This window comes from Myxocyprinus asiaticus, chromosome 35, assembly GCF_019703515.2.
Source record: "Myxocyprinus asiaticus isolate MX2 ecotype Aquarium Trade chromosome 35, UBuf_Myxa_2, whole genome shotgun sequence".
NCBI classification, from domain to species: Eukaryota; Metazoa; Chordata; class Actinopteri; order Cypriniformes; family Catostomidae; genus Myxocyprinus; species Myxocyprinus asiaticus.
In genome coordinates, this window is record NC_059378.1 from 23468603 (window position 1) to 23488112 (window position 19510).

Below are 19510 nucleotides of genomic sequence, written 5' to 3' on the forward strand. Positions count from 1 at the left end.
TACATATGTGTTGTTGCATTGTACTTACATTTAAAGTACCTGCATTTAATTACATCTGTTAACCTTAACCCTAACCCTAAAGCTAACCATACCCCAATCCTTACCCCTAAACCTAACCCCTAAACCAACGCCTACTTCTAAACCTACCCATACCTCAACCTCAGTATGAACGTTATGAACGTAACATTTATATAGCGCTTTTCTGACACTATACTGCACTTTACACAGTGAACAGGGGACTCTTCTCAACCACCACCAGTGTGCAGCATCCACCTGGATGATGCAACGGCAGCCATAGTGCGCCAGTACGCTCACTACACACCAGCTATTGGTGGAGAGGAGAGAGTAGAGTGATACAGCCAATTAATGGATAGGGATTATTAGGAAGCCATGATTGATGAGGGCCAATGGGGGAATTTGGCCAGGACACAGGGGTTACACCCCTACACTTTTCGAGAAGTGTCCTGGGATTTTTAATGACCACAGAGCGTCAGGACCTCGGTTTAACGTCTCATCCGAAGGACGGTGACTTTTTACAGTAAAGTGTCCCCATCACTATACTGGGGCATTAGGACCTACACAGTCCACAGGGTGAGCACCCCCTGCTGGAATCCCTAATACCTCTTCCAGCAACCTTAGTTTTCCCAGGAGTTCTCCCATCCAGGTTCTGACCAGGCTCAGCCCTCAGTAGCAGCAAATGTGAATCTTGTGAGAATTTTGCAGAACAACATGTGGTTCAACAATAAATACGTTGTGTTGTTCGTATTTTAAAGCTACACTATGTAATGTGTGGCCCTCTAGCGGTTAAAAAATAAAACTACATGCGTCTTGTGGAAGAACATTGTTTTGGCTATGGTTCAGCTCTGCTCCTCTATGCGGATTAATGTGGTTCGAGGCATCGGTGTACACTGGATACAGGACATCTTATCAGAACGAATGGACAAATAAATAACTAAAGAAATATACATGGATATCTGAAAACATGTCATCTGAGCAGATAAGTGCCATATCTTATGCTGTTGTTTTGACTTATTGGAAACCAGTGGTCAACATCATTTCTAGACTCACATGTCCTTGGCAAGCCTAGGACTAAAGGATTTATTTATGTGAATTATTGCTATTATAAAGAAAAATACACACGTGTAATAGCAAGTGAAAAGTTCTGCACCGATTACAGTATAATTATTGTATTTCACTACACACACACAGATGTGTATGTGTGTGTGTGTGTGTGTGTGTGCATATCAATAAATTATCTTACCTATTGAGTAAGAAAAAAGCCATCTCAGGGTTGCTTTTAAATCCTTTCAGATCTCGGAGTTGTCACCACCTCTGAAAAGCCAAGCCGATGTTGATTCGGGTTTTATTTATGGACTCTGTTGCTTTCCCTTTTTGCCTGTAGTCTCTGCTCTGTTTATTCCCTGGAGGGAATCTTCTAAAAAAAAATTCTAAATACTGCACTGTATATTTCACATGTTGTGACCAAACAGTGATACCAGAGCTTAAAAAAATAAATAAATTATTTCATTTATGGAACACAAGGATTAATTGCCGTTATTCCTGGGGCAAATGGGAATTGGGTTTACAAAGGGTTTACACGGATACTTGTTCATGATACTGCTCACAATAATAGACATAAAAGACAGAGGAAGCTAGAGTAGAGAGAAGAAAGAAGCACTCACGTACTAAGTAAAAGATCAACTATTATTTTAGTCTTGTCTAAACAAAACATAACTAATAGCCCTAAATGAAATTAAGAAAAACTGGCTCTTTGTTTTATTCTCATGCATCACAATGAGGACTCCAGCCAGGATACACCCTACACAAATCACACTATTAACACTGTCCCCTTATTAGGAAGTAGACGATTGTTCTGAGGGTCCTTTTGGAAGCAATGGCATTCTAAATGTATTCTTTTCAAGGGAAGTGGACTTGAGCAGATCTGTGTTTATGGAACATTCAAAAATAAATTGTCTAGTCAAGTGGGCACTTAGAAATTACAAAATGGCTACAATAGTTTCCTAAGAGCCACCTTTCCTAAAAGCAAGTTTCTCAGGCATCAGAGAAAATAGAAAATATCCTCTGCCACAAGGTATGATGTTCTGACCCTGCTGTGGATGATTGTGGGATTGTTGAGGCATTGGTGATGTCATTTACTTGTTGTCATCTAAACTTTTTGCAAGTCATCAGAATCAGAATCAGAAGAATCAGAATCAGAATCAGAATCAGCTTTATTGCCAAGTATGCTTACACATACAAGGAATTTGTCTTGGTGACAGGAGCTTCCAGTGTACAACAATACAAAAACAATACAAAAACAGCAGCAAGACATAGATAATAATAAAAAATAAAAAATAGTTATACACATACGTACATACACACACAGACACACACAGTCACACACATACATACACCTACATAGTGCAATCTAATACAAATGTGTTATCTGTTATGTACAGTGCAAATGTTTTTTTTTTTCCAGAGGAATGAAATGGCAGAAGAGGTTGGATGTGTTGGATAAATATAAAAAAGACTAATCTGTGTATTGCACATAGTTATTGCTCAATGTGACAATTTAACTGTTCATGAGATGGATAGCTTGAGGGAAAAAACTGTTCCTGTGCCTGACGGTTCTGGTGCTCAGAGCTCTGAAGCGTCGGCCAAATGGCTACAGTTCAAAAAGGTAGTGGGCAGGGTGAGTGGGATCCAGAGTGATTTTTCCAGCCTTTTTCCTCACTTCTTGAAGTGGGGGCAGGGGACAACCAATAATCCTCTCAGCAGTCCGAACTGTTCTTTGTAGTCTTCTGATGTCTGATTTCGTAGCTGAACCAAACCAGACAGTCATTGAAGTGCAGAGGACAGACTCAATGACTGCTGAGTAGAACTGTATCAGCAGCACCTGTGGTAGGTTGAACTTCCTCAACTGGCGAAGGAAGTACAACCTCTGCTGGGCCTTTTTCACAGTGGAGTCAATGTGTGTCTCCCACTTCAGGTCCTGTGAGATGGTAGTGCCCAGGAACCTGAATGACTCCACTGCTGCCACAGTGCTGTTTAGAATGGGGAGGGGGGTCAGTGTTGGGGTGTTCCTCCTAAAGTCCACAATCATCTCCACCGTTTTGAGCGTGTTCAGCTCAAGGTTGTTTTGACTGCACCAGACAGCCAGCTGTTCAACCTCCCTTCTGTATGCAGACTCATCGTCATCTCGGATGAGGCCGATGACAGTGGTGTCGTCTGCAAACTTCAGGAGCTTGACAGAGGGGTCCTTGGTGATGCAGTCTTTGGTGTAGAGGGAGAAGAGTAGTGGGGAGAGCACACATCCCTGGGGGGCACCAGTGCTGATTGTACAGGTGCTGGAAGTGAGTTTCCCGTCTTACAACCTGCTGCCTGTCCGTCAGAAAGCTGGTAATCTACTGACAGATAGACATGGGAACAGAGAGTTGGTGTAATTTATTCTGGAGTATAGCTGGGATGATGGTGTTGGAAGCCGAACTGAAGTCCACAAAAAGGATCCTTGCATATTTTCCTGGTCTGTCCAGATCCAATCCTATGTTGACTGCATCATCCACAGACCTGTTTGCTCAGTAAGCAAATTGAAGGGGATCTAGAAAGGGTCCAGTGATGTTCTTCAGGTGGGCCAACACCAGTCTCTCAAATGATTTCATGACCACAGACTTCAGGGCGACAGGTCTGTAGTCATTAAGTCCTGTGATTTTTGGTTTCTTTGGGACAGGAATAATGATTGAGCATTTGAAGCAGCATGGGACTTCACACTGCTCCAGTGATCTATTGAAGATCTGTGTGAAGATGGGGGCCAACTGGTTAGCACAGGATCGAAGACATGCTAGTGAGACACCATCTGGGCCTGAAGCTTTCCTTGTCTTTTGTTTCCGAAAGACCCGCCTCACATCATCTTCACAGATCTTAAGTGCAGGTTGAGTAACAGGAGGGGGGAGGAGGGGTGTTGCAGGAGGTGTTGGTGTTTGTGTGAAGTGAAGGTCAGAGTGGGTGTGGGGTGTGAGATTGGGCCTTTCAAATCTGCAGTAGAACACATTCAGGTCGTCAGCCAGTTGTTGGTCCACCACAGGGTTGGGAGTAGGAGTCCTGTAATTTGTGAGTTGTTTCATGCCACTCCACACTGATGCAGGGTCGTTAGCTGAAAACTTGTTTTTCAGCTTCACAAAGTATGGCTGAAAGCCCAGCAGATGCAATGCGCTGTCCGGGATGGCTTCACTCAGTCAGGTTTCTGTGAAGCACAAGGCAGCAGAGGTTGAAATGTCCTTGTTTGTGTGGGTGAGGAGATGTAGTTCGTCCGTTTTGTTAGGAAGAGAGCGGAGATTCACAAGATGAATGCTCAGCAGCGCTGTTCGAAATCCGTGCCGACGGAGTTTGACCAGCGCACCGGCTCATCTCCCTTGCCTGCGTCTCCTAAACAACAAAACCGCGCCTCCAACTAAAATGTCCAGCAAAACGTCTGAATATTCAAAAACCGGGAAAAGACTGTCTGATATAAGCTGTCGAATGTTCAGCAGTTCGTCTCTGGTAAAACTGACTGGAAAAAGATTACTAAACACAGGACAAACAAACAAAAACAAAACAATAGGAGCGCTCCACACTGAGACGGCCATCCGCGGCACCATCATGATGTATTCATGACTGCATGTGCTCCACAAAATTCAAGGTCTTCAGAGAAAACACTGGACCCAATGATGTTGTTTCATTAAGGGTGGAACTTGAAAAGAGGGTGGTGTTCTGGCAAGCTTCAACTGACATTTTTAATATTGATCTATTTATCACTGTAATAAAGTACATAGTAATAGGCTAATAACTAGATATGTAAAGTTCTTCAAGAAAAACTTTGATGTTGGCTTGACAAAACCTGGCCTGAATGTTTAAAATAGATTAAAATGATTGGAGTTTGAAGGCTATATAGACCTTACAGTCAGTCAGACAGACAGAGATACAGACAGACAGACAGACAGCTATCTATCAAGCTATCTATCTAGACAGACAGACAGACAGACAGACAGATAGACAGATAGATAGATAGATAGATAAATGAAACTGCATTTCTATGTGCTGTGATTTGTTGTATCTCAAATGGCAAACCTGAAGCTTTTTTGATATCTTACACCCTACTTTAAAACATGTAAGAAACTTTAAGACCTAAACTGAAAAAAGTTGGAGATGGAGTTACTCTCTTATAATGGTGGACTTTAACACTGCTTTTAGAGCTTTAGAAGGCTCTATAATATTTTTATCATTACAAAGCAAGCTTAATTAGGTCATGGAGGTATAAATAGAGAGTGTGATCCTCAACATTACTACAAGTCAGTGCCCAGAATTGCTTTTTTATCTAAAGTAACTTACACTAGGCTACTTTTAGACACAGTCCCCTTAGAGAAACCCAGGGACAAGTGCTTCACTCAAGGGAATGGGTTTTGTGGCAGGACTGGGATGTCAGCTTTGAGTTCTCAGTTAATGGGCTACACCTTCCTGAACTCAGACCCACAATATTTGAATTAGCATCCCAGTGCCAAGTTGCAACAAAGTTAAGAAAAACCCTAGTTATAACTGCAAGAGAATTATTCACCCTCATGTAGTTCCAAACCAATATGACAAGGTTACGAAAACTAGGCTGCACATAGACAGGTCACAGGGACTGATGACAAAATGTTGGAACAGCATGTGTAAAAACCTTAGTATACAGTACTTTAGGCTACTATTAAACCAAATAGTTTTGACTGAGCTCAACAAGGACTGACAGTCAATAATTACGACATGGCAAATCAACACCATCGAACAGACATTGGATTGCCTGAGCACATATTTGATGAGAAAAAGTATGAGAAAAAGTATTTGCCCCTGTGGTGCGGGACGTGGTCGTGTGTCTGTCATCGGGGAGAGAAGAAGCGGTGAGGGCAATCACCTGGTGATTGTTAACACTAAACACCTGTGTCTCATTACAGTGACAATGGAGACAGGCTTGAAAAGGCTGCCGAGAACACCGGAGAGACAGAGAGAGACAGACCAGTGACGTTGTGTGTGTGACCACTGAAAAGTGTTACATTTAGAGTTAGTTAGTGCCGTGTGTTAGATTGAAAAGTCCAAAGACTGAGTTTGTGAAACTGAAACGCCATTAAAGGTTGACTTACCTGGACTGCCACCCCGCTTCCTGCTTCCTTCTTTATTATTGGAATCCTCTACAGCCCCCTTCTTGATTTCTTCTATTGTTTGTGTATTTTTAAAACTAAATAGTTTTAGATCTTCAAACGAGATAGAACATAAAACAAAGGCAACCTGAGTAAACAAAAATACAGTTTTGAAATATATATATTTTTTATTGAAGCAAAATGTTATCTAACACCTATATCACCCATGTGAAAAACTAACTGCCCCCTTAAACTTAATACCTGGTTGTGCCACCTTTAGCAGCAACAACTACAAGCAAATGCTTCCGATAACTGGAGATCAGTCTTTCACAACGCTGTGGTGGAATTTTGGCCCACTCTTCTTTGCAGAACTGCTTTAGTTCAGCCACACTGGAAGGTTTTTGAGCACTAACGGCACATTAAATGTCCTGCCACAGCATCTCAATCGGGTTCAAGTCAGGACTACAAAACTTTTATTTAGCTTCTTTTGAGCCATTCAGAGATGGACTTACTCCTGTGCTTTGGATCATTGTCTTGTTGCAACTCACGGACTGATGACCGGACGTTCTCCTTCAGGATTTTCTGGTAGAGAGCAGAATTCATGTTTACCTCAGTTATTGCAAGTTGCCCTGGCCCTGAAGCAGCAAAGCATCCCCACACCATCACACTAAAACCACCATGCTTGACCGTAGGTATGATGTTCTTTTTGTGGAATTCTGTGTTTGATTTATGCCAGATGTGACGGGAACCCTGTCTTCCAAACAGTTCCACTTTCGACTCATCAGCCCACAGAAAATTCTCCCAAAAGGTTTGAGGATCATCAAAGTGTGTTTTGGCAAAATGCAGACGAACTTTAATGCTCTTCTGGGTTAGCAGTGGTTTTCGCCTCGCCACTCTTCCATGGATGCCATTTTTGGCCAGTGTCTTTTTGATAGTGGAGTCATGAACAGTGACCTTTACTGATGCAAGAGAGGCCTGCAGTTCCTTGGATGTTGTCCTTGGCTTTTTTGTGACTGTACACTTGGAGGAAATTTGGAAGGTCAGCCATTTCTGGGAAGGTTCACTACTGTGCCAAGTTTTATCCATTTGGAGATAATGGCTCTCACTGTGGTCCTTTGGAGTCCCAGAGCCTTTGAAATAGCTTTGTAACCCTTCCCAGACGGATATATTTCAATCACCTTTTTCCTCATAATTTCTGGAATTTCTTTCGACCTTGGCATTGTGTGCTACTGGGTGAAACCTTTAAGCCTACTTCATGCAGCTGAAAAATATACATACCTATTTAGGTGTTGATTTTATTGAACAGGGTTGGCAGAAATCAGTCCTGGGTGTGTCTAGTCCAGCTGAACTCCATTATGAATGCAGTTTCATAGATTTGGGGATTTAGTAACTAAGGGGGCAAATACTTTTTCAAACAGGCCCAGTTGATATTGGATAACTTTTTTACTTCAATAAATAACATTATCATTTAAAAACTGTATTTTGTGTTTACTCAGATAGCCTTTGCTTTATGTTAGATTTTGTTTGAATTTCAGAAACAATTTAGTAAGAGATTCACAAACACAGAAAAAATCAGAATGGGGCAGATACTTTTCACAGCACTATATCTCCATCTTTTGCATCTTTAGATCTGAGTGGCTCCAGATTTAACAAAAGTAGTCAGCTTATATACTGTAAGGGTCACTGAAAAGGAGTTTGTACTCTAGTAACTATTGATACACAAATTTATGATCATTACAAAGCTTTTATGTACAACTGAAGCATTTGGAGGAACATGTTAAAAGGGACATATTATGCAAAATCCACTTTTTCAATTTTTTTGAACATAATTATGTGTCCTCAGTGTGTGTAGACAATCACAAAATATGGTAAAAGACCATCCCCTCATTTCTTTCCTTTCCCCATCAATAAAAAACAGTGTCTCCGAACGAGCCGTTCAGGTTTGCAGCCTCTTATGATGACAAAAGGGAAAAGGTACCACCCACGGCTGGCGAAGAGATCCGCCCGAGTAGCTTAGATCTGCCCTCATTAAAACCTGAGCAAGCATCGCACAGTCCGCCATATTTATCTCCTTGACAGAGCCGCATGTGCTAACTGCTTCATCAATGATGTTCAACACAAGGCTGGATTTGCTTCCAAGCTAAGGATCAAGGATGGATCGATACAAACTCTCCTTGACCCAACTTCAGATTTGCAAGTCATAAGTTGCGCACTTAATACTTTTTTAATGTTTGCAATTTGGCTTTCTGAATTTTCTTGTTTGCATGTTGTGCGAAAAACGCTTGTTGTGAAAACATTGCGCTTTGTGTAACATAGCAACTAGTCCCTAACTACCTTATTCCATAACAATGATGCTGTAGCTCTGTTTCAGTTACGATATAAACTTATCGGCGTCCTCCACAGTCCCACTTGAGTGGTGATGCAATGAAGATTTTCCGTGTAATAAAACCGGTCATTATTTCAAAAGCGATTATGAAATGATAGTGGTATTTTCGACAACTATAGCTATTTTTCATATTTCATAACTCGACATTTGTTATGCACAATACAGTAAGATGAGTGTGTTCTCCATGTTATTTATAATTTTTTAACTGTTTAAGTTCTGCATTGTTGTCGCCGGGACACCAGCAGGAAAGGCACAGCCCACTTCCAGCTCCTTTGCATTTAAAGCTACAGACACTAAAACAGCATGTTTGGAACAGGGCTACAAAACAGGGGTATAAAGCCATGGTAGAATAAACAATCTGTGAGGTATTTTGAGCTGAAACTTGACAGACACATTCTGGGGACACCTGAGACTAATATTACATTGTGTAAAAAGGGGCATAATATGTTCATTTTTGTGAACCTCTGCCTCTTTTATATAAAGTGACTAACGTTATACATTTTATCAGTCAATGCATTCCTTGTGAATCGAACCATTTAAGCGACAAGAATGAGCTACCATCCAATGCATAGTGACAAAGTCCCTTTAAGTCAGTTCACTCTGCTGCCATATTGGTAATGCCTTCAGGCAGCTATTTTCAGTCATGTAATTACAGCACCTGTTAGCTTGAATGGGGAAAGACAGAAATCTCCAATACTGTTTTCAAGATGATGTTCCAAAAGAATAGAATCTGACAACAATGGTATCATAAATTGTATTTCTTTTGCTCAAATCATGCAAATACATTTTTTTTTCCTCAGGCTGGTCTAGCTAATTGACCATATGTGCATATGTGTGTTCTCGAATAAACAAACTGTTGTAGCCCATCCGCCTCAAGGTTCGACGTGTTGTGCATTCTGAGATGCTATTCTGCTCACTACAATTGTACAGAATGGTTATCTGAGATACCGTAGCCTTTCTGTCAGCTCGTACCAGCCTGGCCAACCTCCGTTGACCTCTCTAATCAACAAGGCATTTCCATCTGGAGAACCACCGCTCACTGGATGTTTTTTGTTTTTGGCACAATTCTGAGTAATCTCTAGAGACTGTTGTGCATAAAAATCCCAGGAGATCAGCAGTTACAGTAATACTCAAACCAGCCCCTCTGGCCCCTTTTTACCCATTCTGATGGTTGATGTGAACATTAACTGAAGCTCCTGACCCGTATATGCATGATGTTATGCATTGCACTGCTGCCACACGATTGGCTGTTATGATAATCGCATGAATAAGTAGGTGTACAGGTGTTCCTAATAAAGTGCTCAGTAAGTGTATATACAGTATATACTGTATATCTATATAGACAAGTCTGTCTTCTCCCTTTATAATGTCTCTGATGGCAATCAGCCAGTGAGATCAAACTCATAATGGCTGTACTGAGGGTGGGCATTTCTCTATATGTGCGAAGTAAGAGGAACTTGAGGGGCTAAAAGCAGCACAAGATCAATCGTCCTGCTGCTCTGGCCTTGTGTTCTGTCACCCTGTGATTTGCAGCACTGTGTTGGGTTACTCCACAGATCTAGGGTTGTGTTCAGTTGACAGTCTACCACAGACACTAAACAACAGTAAAACACTGATTGAAAATGAACAGATGCCTCTTAAATGAAATGAACCTACCCTGATGTTTATCAGCTCTATGATGAATTGCTACATTTTGGGACATTGTTTATTTTTATGGTTAGGGAATGAAACATAAGAGCTTTGTTCTGATCATGTTTATGAATTGCAAATGCATGAAACATTCATAAGACATGCATGAACAAGATGTTTCATACTGCACAGTTTTAACCAGTTAAATGATACCAGTTAAATAACTAAATCTCTGAAATAGCACCCAAGCGAACCATTTGGTTTTATTATTGTTCAAAAGGCTTTTAAACATCTAAAAAATTTGGGGAAACTGAAAACTCTCAACAGACCTTAACGCACACTTAAAAAAAAAAAAAAAAAAAAAATTAGTGAATTTGTCCACATCAATCAGCTGACTAAAACCAGTCTGCCCTGTAAGTAACGACTGCAGATTAGTTGGGTTTAAAATGAACTAAAATTAAATAAAAATGCATTTTATAATAATTATATTGCAAATTATATTTACATAACTTATAATCATTTGTCCTTAATCTGAACACATCAATCAATTAACTAAAACCAGCCTGACCTGTAAGTGGGGACTTTAATTAAAAATGTAAAAATAAAAATGTAATTTAATTATATTTTATAATAGTTATATTTTTACATGTATATTTGATAAAATACTACTTTATAGTTTATGTTTGAACAGTTATAAAAAATAATAATATTTTCAATTATAACATTTTGATAAAATATCATATTATATTATAATGTAATAATATGTAAAAAAAATTATCACAAATTTAATTTGATATTAAATTGAATAAAACATCTAATTTACTTAGTAGGTTGTGCCACTGTCAGCATCAGAAATCAAAAAGAGCTTTATTGGCCAAGTATTAGAAGCTTCAGAACACAATAGTTAAACAGAGTAATAAAATAACAAATGTATAGAAATACACAGAGTTGCTATGTACAGATATGTGGGTAACACTTTACAATTTGGTTGTATTTGTTAATATGTTAATTACATTAGTTAAAATAAACTATCACTGGACAATACTTTTTCTGCACTTATTAATCTTGTTTAATGTTAATTTCTACAAATACTAATACATTTTTTAAATTAAATTCTGTGTATATTAACATCAGTTAATGCATTATGAACATAAACTAACAGTGAACAATTGTATCTTTATAAATTAACCAATATTAATAAATTCTGTAAAAATATATTTTGTATTGTTAGTTAATGATACTTAATGCATCTACTAATTTTAATGAATAGAACCGTATTGTAAAGTATTACCAATATGTACAAAAGTTGCCCAGCTAAAATTCACCATCTCTAAAACACTATCACTGATTCAGGATTAATACCAATTTTCATTGATCATGCATTGAAATTCACTCTCATTGATCACTGAACAGACGTTAGTAGAGTGAAGACTGTTTGAAAACTAATCCATGTCTCTGAGGAACTTTTAAACACAACAAAAACACCACCACCTTATCTGAGATTGAAGAGGGATGTAACCCTGAAGAAGTGCTCTCTAATGCTGTTCTCTTCTCTAAAGGGATGTCCATGCAGAATACAAGCTCAGTCGAAGCTCTGTTTCTATTGGCAGACTGTCATAAACATGTATGGGCAGATGTTTTTTCATCTAGATAATGATGGTGATGATGGATGGATGTGTTGAGGTAAGGAATGACTCATTTGGGCTTTTCTGTGATTTATCTAATGGGTCCTATATTAAAACCATAAGAGTCTGAACTCAATTCCATTGTTCACTAATGAAATCTGCGAACAAGGGCCGTGTTCACACAGCAGCAGAATTTTCCTGTTTAAAGTGCTAAAAACAGTTCTGGTTTTGAGAATGGCAACTGCATTCTATAACTGAAGTGACATCCTTTCATTTTTAGGTTTCTGAAACGAATTTTGAGAGCAAGTTTGGTTGATGTGCATCTTGTTGTCTGTTGCATCCTTGACATGCTGTTTTTTTCTTGTTTTGTTTTTTGCTTTCAATCATTAATGTTAGGACTGTCAACCTCTTTCAAAATATCGGTATTGTGAGGTCGGAGGGCGAGACAAAACTGTTTAGTATTAAGGTGAAAAAAAACCCCGGAGAGGATCAAAGCTGTAGACTGCCCAAAATAGTTTGAAATACAAATGAAAACTTTAAAGACATAATGCAAATTCTTTATATTAATTATTGTTATCTGTCACCTGAAACCTGGTCCCATAGAATCACTATACCTTCATTTTTGCAAAATAATTTTTTACTTGGCTCGTACCTATTGTGGCAGTTTCCTGGTGAAATGTCCAGCGGGGGGCACCAAAAGCAAGTGAAATTATGTTGTAATCAGATGTGGTTAGTAAGGTGAATTTTAGATGGATGTTTAATGAGTAAAATGTACCTCCCTAAACTAAAAATGTAGTCTAAACCTAATCAATAATGTCCTAAAAGATAAATGAGAGGTGAACAAAACAGACATCCTTACTCTTAAGGCCTCAATATACTTCCAGAGAAGTTCTTATTTGTTCTTCTTTCAGGGGTAAAAAGAAATTCTAAACAGCCAAGCAACAGTATACTGTTTCCAAACATTCAGACACCCCACACATTGCTGTGGAAGGCGTTTAGAGGAGCATTTAAATATGAGGATGCTCAGTAAAACCTTAACTAATGTGACATTAATATGCATTGTCAATGACTTTATGCCTCATTCTATGAGTAGAATTCACACTAGATCAGTAAAAGAAGCTGTTTTAACCACTTGATGATGATTTGAAGTAATATATATGCAGTAGAAAATGTTTAATTTGTCTTGTTTACATTTTGAATTCAGGGTGCTAATGCGCTAACACGCTATAATACGGTTACACTCTGTTATTGTAATTTATGATGACACATAAATGTTAATGTGCAGAATAAAGACAAAAGAATGATGATAGTCTTACTTTGGGCAGATGTGTAAATGGCTTTCACTGCAGATGGCACATGTGTGAATAGGCACTTGAGAGTATTTGAGTAGATTTGAGTCCTTTTGTAGACTAATTAACAAAACGAAAAATCGCATGACATGGTCTTGGGAAATGTATCTACATGTAGGGAAATTTGCACCAGCGTGCTAATAACTCTGCGCGCTGGTGTGTTCTCGTTGACTGATTTTGACTGACTGAACAACATAAACAGAATCAGCTGTTTGCGTCAAGGTAGGTGGAGCTCCAGGTCACACCTACCGATGACCTGGACCAATGACAGCAAGAAGGTGTTTAGCAGTCGCTTAGAAGTTTTCCTAAATGTTCACCCAGGTGAGCTGTTATGAACCACCGAAACAAACATAGAAACACCTTCTTTTTGGCCAGATTTTGTTCTAAATGACATCATACCCATTCATTCTTTGATTTTGTATGAAGTATATTTGGGCCTTTTATCAACACCTAAACCTAACAGATAGTGTTTAAAAAGCAAATTTGACACGAAAAACAGATTTAGCGAAGTAATCAAGTCATTTCGTGCCACTTCTTTGGCACTTTTGCTTCACTTTCATTTTCGTTTTGAGCATTCTTGGCTGGCATCGAACCTCGGTCTCCAAGTCCAAAGTCCAACACTCTATCAGGTAAGCTACTGTGCAAGCTAATCAAGTTTGAATAAGTGTGGAAATGCAGATGATTCTGTAATACAAGCGTTCAAATGTATCGTCTTTCAAATGATGCATCAGAGTTACATTTATGGATTTGGCACACGCTTTTATCCAAAGTGACTTACAGTGCACTTACTACAGGGACAATCCCCCCGGAGCAACCTGGAGTTAAGTGTCTTGCTCAAGGACACAATGGTGGTGGCTGTGGGGATCAAATCAGCAACCTTCTGATTACCAGTTATGTGCTTTAACCCACTAAGCAACCATCACTCTCTTAAAGTGTTTTGATATAATAACATAGCAGTGTGTAAGTAATAGAGTGAAAAAAAATGTTTATAAAAAGTCATAAACAGCCATAGTATCTGTGATTTGTGGGATAGTAAATAAAACACACAGTTGTTTTAGCACCTCTAGAGTTAATTTCACTAGGAAACTGCAGCAAAACATAGAAAGCGGCACATAAAACTCAGTTTCAAAAATGTTGTTATAGTTAAGTTCATTCTGTGAGACTGCATTGCCATCTTATGACATTAAAACACTTTTACTATGACACTATATGACTTGTAAGGCAATACATTTTAATGTTTGCTTTACATAACCAACTACATTTACAAGCTAATTTGAGTGCGATAAAGTTGCCTGGTAAAGCTCAGCTGATAGAGCGTTGCACTTGTAACGTGACTGACCGAGACACAAGCTTAAGGTGTCATAGAAGCACCACAAAATTACGTGGTTGTTTCGGGAATTGCGTTTTTCATCTCACATTTGCTTTATGAAACTATCAGTTAGGTTTAGGTTTAAGGATTATGGTAGGAAGGTTGGTTTTGTTATTTTAAAACTCAATAGACCCTTAATGTTATAAACGTCATCTGTTTGGAAGAACATTTAACTCGCCTTTAGTGCCACACCAGTGGACATTTCACCTCAAAATTGCTGCTATACACGTAATGAATCACATAATGTCATTTTACAAAACTGTCACCACAGTCATATAATTTTCATGAGATTAAGCTGGTCACTATGGTGACAAACATTACTCAAGGCTAAAACAAGTTAGAGAAGAGGATTCTTCAAACAGCTCCTTTCTGCAGTTGTATGTACAGGACAATTTGAGAGTCACGCCTGTTACTAAATATGGCCTTCAATCCCAAACACTGACTATGTAAACATAGCCTAAGAGATTGTAATTGTCAAAGAGAATTGATTTATAATGGATGTTCCTTCCTAAAAGTGAACCATATATCAACAACTCTCATCAAAATTTAGCAGGCAATGAGCAGTACCTGTGAGCAGCTACAGGAGTTTGTCCTCTAGAGGAATGCCTTTCTTCTAGCTGTCTGAACAGGGACCTAGATGCTTCCTACTGGCTTGCATGGGTGGATTTCAACACATGTTCCTCTGGACTCCTCAGATAGACTGAGTGATGTGTTAGAGAGGCTGCTGTTTTATCTAATGCCATTAAGTTGGCATTGCAGTCCACACTACAGAAACTGCCTCTCAGGAAGGACAGATAGGACCACACTTACAGTTTGAGTGGCTTTGAGTTAGAGCTCATTTGAAGTTGTTTCAGAAATGACAAGATAGACAATGCATGATGATTCTGGGATGTTCATATCTATACCAGTTTAGCAGGAATGATACACATGACAGACCGTAAATGGTGATTTTATCTGTCATTTCAGATCATCTGATTCCAAAAGAATCTCAACCAAGCTTGTCTGCTAGTAGCTCTTGCCAATACTAAATGCACAGATTCAATTAAATATATTCTTTGAAAAAAAAAGAAAAAAAAAAGAAAGAAAGATTAACATCATATTACAAAAAACAAACTTATAACAAATATGAAGAAAAGAAAAAAAAAACACCTAAACATTACCAAGATTACATTTGCTGTGGTGTTATTCATTGTAATAATTATGTTTGTCCAATTTAGCCCATTTGTGTGTGAGAAAATCTAAGTTCTTAAACTGCAGATAAGCTGAGAGAACAGGATTTGTTCTTACCGTCTGCCCGGCTTATCCAGACTCCACAGCGTCTGTTTAGCTGACCTCTGGGTAAAAATGGCATTGATCAATATTCCAGCCCTTTCCCTCTGGAAGAGTGAAGGAATGTTTCTCTTTTTCACTCTAATATGGATTAATTCTGCACTCCAGATTGTTTATGAAGAATTGGGGGCTCGTCCGGAGATGCACTGCATTCCTTATTGTAGATATCCAGGGAAGCTGATGGCATGAATATCTCCAAATCCCCATTTTGCTTTAAGACATTTGCAGGCAACCAGGTTATACAACTATGGAACCAGAAAAATAAAAAATAAAGACAACTTTCGCAAAAATGGGAAAAAATGGGAAACTTAGAATGTCCTGACAATCTGTACTGTGAAGAGTAACCAGCCTCAAATGATGAAAGCAAATTGTTCTGTGCCCAATATGTAAGCCAATCGGCAAAGTCCAGCAAAAACCCCACCTTTTACTTTTACCAGTTATGAACTGTCATGTTTGACTTTTTCTTTTACAAAAATGGGGGAATAAAGGGAAATATAGAAAGAATATCCTGATAATCTGTTCTGTGAAGAGTAACCAGCCTCAAATAATGAGCGCTGTGATATGAAAGCCATTAACTGTTCTGCCAGCCAACATTACACTTCCACACAAACACGGGCAATTAAAAGATATGCCAACCATCTGTCAATCAAAACCCCTGCAAACTATTACAGAAAAAACAATAAAGAGGTATTTGGAAGTGATTTTTCACCTGTTTAGAAAAGCAGCTTATACATGTCCAGCCCTAAGAATGTTTACTATGCAAGCTTCTGATACACAAATCTGAAAGAAGAAATCACAGAGAAAACCACTTTAAAAAGATGTTTATTCTGCAGATTCCTCCATAATGATTCAAAAACGTGAGGGAAAGCTGTGTTGCTGAAGTTCCTACAGAAGCTAAAATTCATCATGCCCTCTCTGAGAGAGGCACGTACACGTTTCCATGAAGCCAGAATTGTCCTTTTTTGAGAAGAACTCTCAAACCTCTCCAGACCTGAATTCCATCACTTTTGCTGCTTTTATCTAAAGCTGAGTCTTCAAGTGCATGATACAAGCCCCACGCCTCATTACAAAAGGAAATTACGATCCCAGAGTCAGGTACCTGTCCAACGTGTCCTTTTCTCTGGCTGAGACTGAACGCCACCTTCTCCTTGATCCTTTCCACACCAGAGGATTAGAAGCCTTCGGCAGCTGCTACCTGGTGCGGCATGTAATAAAGCAGCCCTGACAACTGGACCTAATCATACAGACACTATTTATTTCCATTCCACGGCAAGATGACAGTGTCTGACTCTAAGAGCAGCACTGGGGCACTCTAGATGATTTTTGTGTTTTGCTGGAGAGCAGGAGAGGGCTGAGTGTCTAGAGGGAGGTTGGGGGGGTTCACTCCTCCATTACCTCCACACATATCCACACACATGAGCTCCACCCTCTGCCCATTGCAGACTGCTCATTTACTTTTAGCCTGATTATCTGAGATCTATCCTATTATGTGTTTTTTCTTAATGATCTTTTTCTTAATTGTCATTATTTCCTTTTTTATACATGTCCATTGTTAATTTGATATCAAGCACTTTAAAGGAGACAACAATATTCACACTTTTAATCACACATCTTTTTAAACACATTGAATCTTTTTATTAATATATTGAAATTATATTGGATTTAAATTAAATTAATATTGGCACCATTCTGAGTAAACACTAGAGACTGTTTTGTGTGAAAATCCCAGGAGATCAGAAGTTACAGAAATACTCAAACCAGCCCATCTGGCACCAACAATCATGCCACGGTCGAAATCACTGAGATCGCTTTTTTATCCCAATTCTGAAGGTTGGTGTGAACATTAACTGAAGCTCCTGACCCATATCTGCATGATGTTATGCATTGCACTGCTGTCACACGATTGGCTGATTAGATAATTGCATTAATAAGTAGGTGTACAGGTCTTCCTAATAAAGTGCACAGTGAGTGTATATTAAACCACTAATAGAATCCTCTACACTGCACAGTGATTATGTGTTGATTCCTGAGTGCAGCCGAGATATGTACTGTGCGTCATGATGACAAAAGCGGTTCTGATGCAGAATTTCATTTACACAGAACCAAAGTCTAAAACCTAAATTTAGAAATATGATAAAATGTGTAAAACAGAGCTGAAAGTACTACACTCTTATTGGTTGATGAAATCATTGTCAAATTAGCCAAAATATTTAATAAACTATCATGCCTGGTCCAGAGGATGTGTAGGTGTTGCAATTCTGTGGAAATCTAAGCTTTCGGCTGCCACTATTCAGTCCCTGTAGGCCTATTAATGCAGCCAGTCTTAAACTCAATAGGATATCAAAGTGAATGACAGTAGTTCGTAGAACAGAGCAAAAACATCTGAGCCTTGAGAAAGAGGGATTCAAAGCCCTACAGACATTTAAATGCTACAAAATAAAAACACTATATCCAAGGTTTATTAACTCAGTTAACCCTTAAACGCATACCTTGGGTCTTTAGAGACCCTGGACCTCATTCCACCCTCTGTACCTCATCCATTATTTTAATCCTCTTTAGTATTCATCAATCTATCTCTTATAAATAGTGACACACACACACACAAAAAAAAGTAAATAAATGCCATAATTGCAAGGTTTTTTTGTTTTTTGTTTATATATATATATATATATATATATATATATATATAATGGTTTAAGTAGCAAAATTGTATAGGGTCTCTAGAGACCCGAAGTATGAAAGAGTGTCAGGGTTTCTTTTTATTTATTTTTTTTATTTTTTCACTAAGTTATATTTTTTTATAATTATTTCATATCTATTTAAGTTGACTACAACAGGATATTTATTTCTTTGTGTATTATAAGAGAAATGAGTATTATATTCATACTACATAAATACTATATCACGTTGACTTTCTGTGCAACAAAGAACGATAAACAATAGTGAATTATTAGTATTTTATATGCATATACACATACATATTATACATTATTGTTATTTCTTACTCAAGGTGGCATTGATGTTTCAGTGACTGACTTGATTTACATTCGACAATGCTATTTGACGAAGAAACAACATCAAAGTAAACTTGTAGCAAGTACAACACATGAAAAGTATGATATGACTATTGTTATTTGCTTAAGTTGTGCATCTATTTAGACTTAACAAGTGCCTAAGAAAATACACATAAGATACACATACATTACACATGTGTAGATTATGTGTTATATGTAGCTCAATATGTGTTTGACAGCCAGTTGTCACGACGGCACCGGGCTCTCCCTCACCGTTAGTCACTCGCTCTCACTGGCCTGCGTTCTAATCACTCACACCTGCAGCTCATCTTCACCTCGTTTGGACACGCACTTAAACCGCACTCTCACCTCAGTCAGCGTCTAGCCTTGTTGTAGGCACCATGGACTCTCCCTCTGCTCATGTGACTTGCTGTACCTCTGCATGTCGCCAATCTGTTCACCGACGCTCTGTTCAGTATTCTCAAGATAAGTGACTTTGAATATACCGAGTGTATGGCATGCCAACTTACTAGTATTTACCCCACTCGTGTTTTGATGAACTGCTGTGTTCTCACAAGATTAACGATTAACGTGAAGCCTGAGTGACTCCTACACAGACATTTATGAATGACTCCTTGCCAGAGTGTTACTTCCTTATTA

General features: G+C 38.6%; 1 protein-coding gene across 1 annotated transcript in view; it reads right to left on the minus strand.

Annotated features, from left to right (window-relative positions):
• Positions 1 to 19510, minus strand: part of LOC127425783 (neurturin-like) — a 31581-nt gene extending 12071 nt beyond the window's left edge. The window contains exon 1 of the mRNA XM_051672033.1: positions 19381 to 19510. The gene's annotated coding sequence lies outside the window, so the exon portion shown is untranslated. The remainder of the gene's footprint in view (positions 1 to 19380) is intronic.